General features: G+C 45.7%; 1 long non-coding RNA gene across 1 annotated transcript; it reads left to right on the forward strand.

Annotated features, from left to right (window-relative positions):
- The first annotated feature begins 1116 nt into the window (after positions 1-1116).
- On the forward strand, positions 1117-5662 carry LOC149750631 (uncharacterized). The gene is made up of 2 exons (XR_016393862.1): positions 1117-4435; positions 5182-5662. It is a non-coding gene; the product is annotated as an uncharacterized LOC149750631 (long non-coding RNA).
- Positions 5663-7683: the final 2021 nt, after the last annotated feature.

The raw sequence follows: 7683 nt of genomic DNA on the forward strand, positions 1-7683 counted from the left end.
AGAAGCATTCCCTGAAGTGGGAAAGTTGCTTGGAGTAAGGAATTGATATCTCTGGGGAAATGGCTGTGGCCTATTTCCCTTTTCTCCCCACGTGAGTGTGAAGAGTTAGTTTTTACCACCTCTCAAGCCAAGCAAAGGGACAAGAAAACCACTCAGAGATTGGTGGTACCTGCAGGAAAGTGAAATGAATATATCCAATCCCATCTGGATGCTCGATGCACTGCAGAAATTCAGAGCCCAGAATAGAGACCAGTGAGGGGCTGCTTTGAAGAGCTTACCATGTGCCCCTGGAGTTAGGGAAGCATTCCTGGTTACAAAGGCTGGATTACTACAGCGCCAGCCCAATCCATCTCCTGAGATCCCAATGCACAGAAGATGAAAGAATGCCCAAAAGAAGACCAATGAAAGAGGGAGAAGAAGAGAACCTGCAGGAAAGTGGAAGCTCAGACCATCCACTTCTCCCTACTTACTGCGGGTTCCTGGGCCATGGGTTAGGTCTGAGCTCATGAGGCAGGAAAAACCATTAAATTTAGTGCTAGGCTGAAGTCTTCAACCCCTGAAAGTTATCAGAAAGCTGTATCATTTGCCAGAGAGATTAAGGGACAAAAAAAGAGATTGAATATAACATTTTTAAAGTATATGATTTGATAACTAGATAAATAACCCAGTTTCTATCTATGAAATACTGAGTTCAAACTTGCAGTAAGTACCAAGAGCCATTTTCCCACTATCAGAATTTACTGCTGACCACATACATGATTACTGCTCCTCTTATATGGCAACCTTCTCCACCCAGAGAGTTCGCTTAGTGGGTTATTTTTCTTAAAAGGTCATCCATACTGTTTCTGTGTATGTATATAAAAAGACTCTTGTCTTGTAAATGAATGTTCATAGCATTATTATTCATAGCCAAAAGGTACCTATTCATAAATGAACAAAAAGTGGCATATCCATACATTGAGGTATTTTTCAGCCATAAAGAGGAATAAAGTGTTGACATGTGCTAGAACTTGAATGAACCTTGAAAACATTATGTGAAGTAAAAACAATCCAGACAGGAAAGACTACATATTATATGATGTAATTTATACAAGTTTCTAAATAGGTAAATCCATACAGATAAAAAGTATATTAGTGGTTGCCAGGGGATAGAGATGGGAAGTTGAAGGGTGGGAACAGGAATGGGAGGACTGACTAACTGCTAATAAATTTCTTTTTAGAGTGAGAGAAATGTTCTGGAATCAGATAGTTGTGAAAGTTGCAAAGCCTTGTGGACAAACTAAACATCAGTGAACTGCACAGTTTAAAAGGGTGAATTTTACGGTATGTGAACTTCTATCTCAATTTTTAAGGAGCTCCTAGGGCCTTTGTGGGGTTCTGGGAAGGCTTAGCTCCAAAGTCTTCCTGCTGCTGACTCAGACAAGGAACTGTATTAACATTCCATTTCGTTTAGTATGCACTACTACACCAAAGAATAGCTATTACATTAGACCAAGGAAATCACATTACAGAAGAACAATGCCAAATGGTGCGGTAGATTATAGAATACAAATACCCAGCATTCTTGCAGGTTAGGAGGAGAGCACAGTGGAGACTGGTTGGGGAATGGGGTGGAGTGACTTGCGGCAGGACTCAGGAAGCCTTCTGGGAGGGGTGGGGCTGAGCTAGGCCTTGATGGTTGGGTGAGGCACAGGTAAGTGGGTCGAGGGGCCGGTGAGAGGGTTGAGCATCCAAGGAGTCATGTAGAGGCCAAGTGATGAGACACATCCAACTTCCTTCCATGCTGCCTCTGAGACCTAGAGTGGGTGGGACATGGGAAAGAGCAAAGACAGCAGGGGGCAAGCCAGAGATGGAGAGATGTACACCTTGTGGGTTTCCCAGGAGAGCAGGTTGCAAGGAGACCAGGCTTTGTATAAAATGTGGTAGGTTGGCAACATTTGTACATTAAACCAAAATGTGGAGAAAACTAGGGCTTCGTTCATTGAAATGAATATAATTTGTTTCTTGAGCAATTGGCCCACTTAGGATGGGGATACAGGGGAAAACACACTTAAAATTACTAAGTAGCTGTATATATTTCTATCTCTTTTAAGAAAATCTCATTTTAGGAAATTATCCAAAGTAAATCTCACCTCCCTATTAACATGTTGTACCCCTCTCCCCCTTGTCCTGCCCATGCTGGCGTATGGGTTCATGAGCAGGGAAGTTTATATGGCCTTTAAGCCCCACGCCAAGGGAAGCCTGGTGTTCTACTGTTCGATTTGGGGTTTTTGCTGGTCCCTACTGTCGAAGGACTGAACTGACAGGGTTCTTGGGCTGGGGCCAGGTGGTCAGGGAAGCCGTGTTCTGTTCCCACGGCCTGGGCAGGTGCAGTATCCTCCTGGCTCATTCTAGTTCACTCTAGCTCCTCCTGCAGCTGGGGATCTCCCTGAGCCCTGGCTGTGACTCCCGAACAGCCTGTCCCCAGCAGCCCACCCTGACACTTTCAACTGTAGAGGCACAGACCCTATTCATCCTGGCTAGGGTCATCCTCCCACCTCCCAAGCCCCCACACCCCCAGCGAACTTTCTGCCAGCACCATGAGTTCCTTCCATCTCCGTGGGACAGATGGGAACCTCTGGATCCCTTTCACTTCCATGGGAGCCAGGAAAGCTTGGGAGGAGTCTCAGCTCCTTCCACAGCACCAAGTAGGACATAAGTCACAAGATTTCTGTTTCCAGCTTTCTTCTCAACCTGATTATTTATCCACCTCCAGACTGCAGCCCAACTGATGAGAGAGTCAAAGCACGCATCTATTTCATTAGCCATCTCCATCCCCTTCTCCCGCAGGACCTCAGGACCCGAGGAGCTTTTAATGACCTTCCTGTGTAGAAGGGAGTTCCCCTCCATCACATCCTCCTCCTCTTCCCTTTGCCCTTTGCCCTTCCTGAGACCCAGAGGGTCACAAGGTCATCAGCTCTCCGAGGTCCTCAGCAACCCCAATATTACAAGCAGGTCCCAGATTTTTGCTCCTTCCCCAGGCTCTTTGTTCCCATGTGAAGGGGCCAGATGCCATGGAGAAGGAAACTGTGAGAAATGTGTTCAAGAGAAGAGCAGACGTGTCAGCTTTGGGTAGAAGGGGGAGAGCAGGTGGGGGTCCTGAAAAGAAGCCTGCAGGCCCACAGAACGGACAGGCAACAACGAGGAAGAGGAGAAACCTGTGGGTGCCTCTTAGAGTCCAGTCCAATGTCAAAGCATCCCCATCCTTAGCTCATCGACAGAAGAGCACAGGGCTGGGTTCATTCCGGCTGGGCTCAGAGACAGAGCAGGAGGCTGCCTTTGGTTCCCTGCCCAAGGCTGACCCCAGCAGGTCCGCTGTGCAATTGCAGAGGGAGAATACAGCGTTAAGTGCAGCCCTTACAGGTGAAATAGGGTGCAGAGAAAAATCAAGGTAGAGCTTCACTCTGACCCCTCCCCGGAGGTCCCCTTCGGACTGAGACCTCATAACAGAAAGACCATACTTGGATTTTACTCTCTGGGAAAGACAGGGCTGCGCTCAGGGGTATGTTGCGGAAAACTGAGTGGTGTGGGCTAAAAAGAGCAGTGGAGTGAAAGCAGAGCCAGGGAATCCCACATGTGAGACTGGCTTCTGCTCTTTCCCAGCCTTTAGCCCCCTGAGCTTCCTTATAGCCATCTGTTAAACAGGTGTGATGTAGCTGTACTGCCTGCCTCGGTTATTGTGAGGATTAGAGAAAGAGTGATGACATGAAAACATGGGTTGTCAACATTAAGGCAGAACTGTTTTCAAATAATCCTTTAGTATATATCCAGCAAGAAAGTTAGTCCAGGCAGTAATTTCTAAATTCTTTTAGCCTTGATCCCCATGTTCATTCCCTCACTGGAGAGAGAGAGACAGAGACAGGGAGACAGAATAGAAGAGATATGGGATTTACAAAGCAACCAACTTGGAAGATGCTCAGGCTCAAAGCTAGCAGCTGGCCCATGAGGTTAAAGAGGCATTTTCTCAAGGACCAAGGAAGCTGGATCATGGGCTGAATTGAGACGACAGGAAAGTTGTTTATTTATATGTTTCCAAGAAAGAATAGGATCATAGTGCTTTGGGAAACCAGGTTCTTGACCCAGGGGCTAAGAATCCTCATGATGCTACATGGAGTCTTGAGCCTGGAAAAGAATATGGTTTAGTGAGGGTCAGGTCTCCAGCTTCAGAAGCATAACTCAGGCTCTCCCTGGGAGGAATGGAATGAATAGTCAAGGAGCTGAATGTCAAGAATTACCCTGCAGGTGCCCAGGGTAGAAGGAGCCACTTCCTGCTCCTCCCAGAGCCAGGAATCCCTGGAGCCTAGTCAGGTGGGAGCCTATAAAACACATCTCAGTCACCGGTTCCTCATCCACCCTCAACCTCTGGGACTGGCCGTACACATCTGGGTCTGACCAGGTGAGTGGGTCCTTCTGAACCTAGAGAGGACACAGCTGAAAGGGAGGGGCCTGTTGGAGACCACGGGGAAAGAAGAGGAAGGAGGGAGGAGGATAGATTTTGCCTTGGGGCTGGTGGATACCCCTGGGAATTACACCCCCTAAAACTGGATGGTGAGTGATTAGCTGGCCTAAATTCTTGCCAACATCTGGCCTCTGGCAACTGAGACAGCTGGCTGGGGAGGGCGTATCCTAGGCCATTTACCTCTCACAGATGTATTCATGGATGCTTAGAGAGGGGGCGGGTGCACATGGAGAAAATGGTGACACCCAATATTACCACGAAATGCCAACTGGTGTCCTTTTCTCTACTTGAATATAACTGCCTTCCTGCCCTCCTTCCTGCCTTTCTCCCTTTTCTCCTTCATCTTTCTCATTCATATATTATTCATGTATTCAGTTATTTATTGGGCTCCTACAGATTACCTGGTGCTGTTCTAGACACTGGAATATAAAGTGTGCAGAACTGAGTGGGGGGCTGAAAATCCCTGTTCTAATGGAGCTTCCATTTTAGTGTTCCATCTACATTTATTGGACATCTTCTATGCGACAAGAACTGTGCCATATCTTAGAGACACATTCATTTTTAATGAATGTGTGTGTACTTACGGTTACCTCCAGATATCAGCAGCCTGGGGATAGATTCCAAAGGAGGAAACAATGACCTAAGGTTTCACAAATCCATAAAGCATCTGGATTCGGTTTTAGGTTGACTGAATTCCCACCTAGATGTCCTGCCAGCAAACCCAGCGGCCTTGCCAGCCTCCTCTAAAAGTGCCCACAACCAAGTGTCCCCCAAAGTGCCCCCAGAAGGGCCCTCCCAAGATGCCCTGCTCCAGTCTCTTCCTGCTGTGGTCCTGGACTTAGGGCTGCCGTGGTGTCAGCTGACTGGGACATCAGAGATCCAGCTGTTTCCACAGCCTTGAGGCTGCTTCCCAGCTGGGCTCTGAGCATCACCCAAGTAACCAGCAGGCCGAGGACTGGCTCCAGTCCTGTGCTTCTCATCCCTCAGTCTCGTCCACCCCTCGATGAGTCTCACCTTGGGGATAAGACCACACCGGCGCTGTGCTGTGGAAACAGCTGTTGGCACAGAGACTCTGGGCTGGGCTCAAACTCGCTCTCCTGAGGTTTGGATGTGATTGCTCTGAATGAGCCGCTTTGCTACAATAAATGTTTTTAAACCCCCTGGTCCTGTTTTTTTTAATTCAAATTTTCACTCCGCTTACCAAGTCTTACTCCTCCTCTCTGAATAAATGCCTGGGTTCTTAACTTCAGCTGGATAGGAGAAAAAAAATCAATCTACCAAATAGAAATAAATTAATTTTTAAAAGTACATGTATGCTTTGTTTTAATAAACCTAAAATGTGGACATATTACTGAAACAAATAAATTGAGGATATAATGGTGTGTCAGGGAGAATCTTATTACAAAAATATATTTTAAATGTCCCTATAATGATTTTTTAAATGACAATGACATAAAATGTCTTTTTATGTAAAAAAGACATGAATTTGGATATTATTTCATAAATGCATTTTCAATAAAATATCATATTAGCTACAAGTTTGTGTTCAGTCTTTGCTGCTAAGTTAGCTATTAACTGAAAGGATTTTTACGAAGGAAAGCTCTGGCTTACTTGAGTTCAGATTAAGGAAACATAGAACCACCCTTTCGGATTCTTAGATCTTTCCTATGCACAGAGAAGGCTAAGTGAATTAAACTCTTTGACAACCACACATTAGAACAGAAGCCCATTGTCAGGTGTACAGGGATCAGGAGAGGATGCCTGTATGGATTTTCACTGTCCTGCCCTCTCCACAACTTCAGGGTTGTGTGACCCTGCTCCACTAGCTTATACAACCCTCTGATGGATGAGATGGAATGAGCTAGAAAGCAATCTTGTACCCATCCTTGCTGGACCGCTGGCATTGTCATTCGGGGAAGGCCTGGGAATGGGGTTTGGTCTCAGTGAGGGTCTCCAGCACCATTGGAAGACCTCCAATGGAATGACCCCACCCACCTGAAGGCCTATAATTACTAATTCTGTGTTTCCATTCACTTTTCAAACTTCTGTCTCTCCAGTGGAATACAGTCAAGGTGGGTAGAGGCTGTATTTCTTTAAGGCATGTTGGTGTCCAGAGTCGGCCTCGTGGCCAGTAAATACTTGTTGAGTGTGTGTGGGAGTGAGATAATGAACTCTGACTCTTGACCTTACTAGTGGGGGCAGTCTACAAAAATCCTTGAATTTTTCCCTTTGGAGATGCTTTGCTCTTTTAATTCATCTGAGCATATCCCTCTCTCTTGTACTCTCATGAGATCTGCTTGATCTTTATCTAATTTGCTCAGCCCAGAATCTCTGAGAATAAATGCTTTCGTCACAGGTATTCCAAGGCTCAGATATGCAGTGTTTGGTAAGTATTTCCTTAATGCTTACGTATTCATCTAAAACATCTTCTGATTCCAGTGATTAAAAAGATACCAAAACTGAATATAAGTGGTCTTAAGCTATCGTGTGTGTGTGTAGTGATGGTATCTGATTAACAGTTTTATTCCATGATAGCCTATAATTAGTACTTTTTGGGTCATGAAAAATGATCAGTTCCATCTTTGACTTGATGAGAAGCAAATGCACAGGTATTACATAGAAAAGATGTTAAGCCGACGATAAGGTTGTCAGGGACCTGATATAAGGAAGTAATTTAAAAAGCATAGTTATCGGGCTTCCCTGGTGGCGCAGTGGTTGAGAGTCCTCCTGCCAATGCAGGGGACGCGGGTTCGTGCCCCGGTCCGGGAAGATCCCACATGCCGCGGAGCGGCTGGGCCCGTGAGCCATGGCCGCTGAGCCTGCGCGTCCGGAGCCTGTGCTCCGCAACGGGAGAGGCCACAACAGTGAGAGGCCTGTGTACCGCAAAAAAAAAAAAAAAAAGCATAGTTATCAATGATCTGGAAACCCCACCAAACAAAACAATTGACATTTGGAACCATACAGAAAAACTGACATTCTGGGACTATGTATGATGTTCACATCCAAAAAGAATTTGGTGGACTATAGCTTCTCTTATAATGCGATTACAGATGGAGTGTGTATATGCTAGTGTATCTAATCTACGTGTAAATTTATTATCACTTCAGATTGAGAAACCTGTTGATATTATACTGAAATGATTGAGAATGAGTTGTGATTTTATTTTGGGGGTCAAATTGTCTAAA

Source organism: Delphinapterus leucas, chromosome 1 (genome assembly GCF_059928025.1).
Source record: "Delphinapterus leucas isolate spDelLeu-1000000601 "Yukka" chromosome 1, BTC_Dleu_Yukka2, whole genome shotgun sequence".
Taxonomy (NCBI): Eukaryota; Metazoa; Chordata; class Mammalia; order Artiodactyla; family Monodontidae; genus Delphinapterus; species Delphinapterus leucas.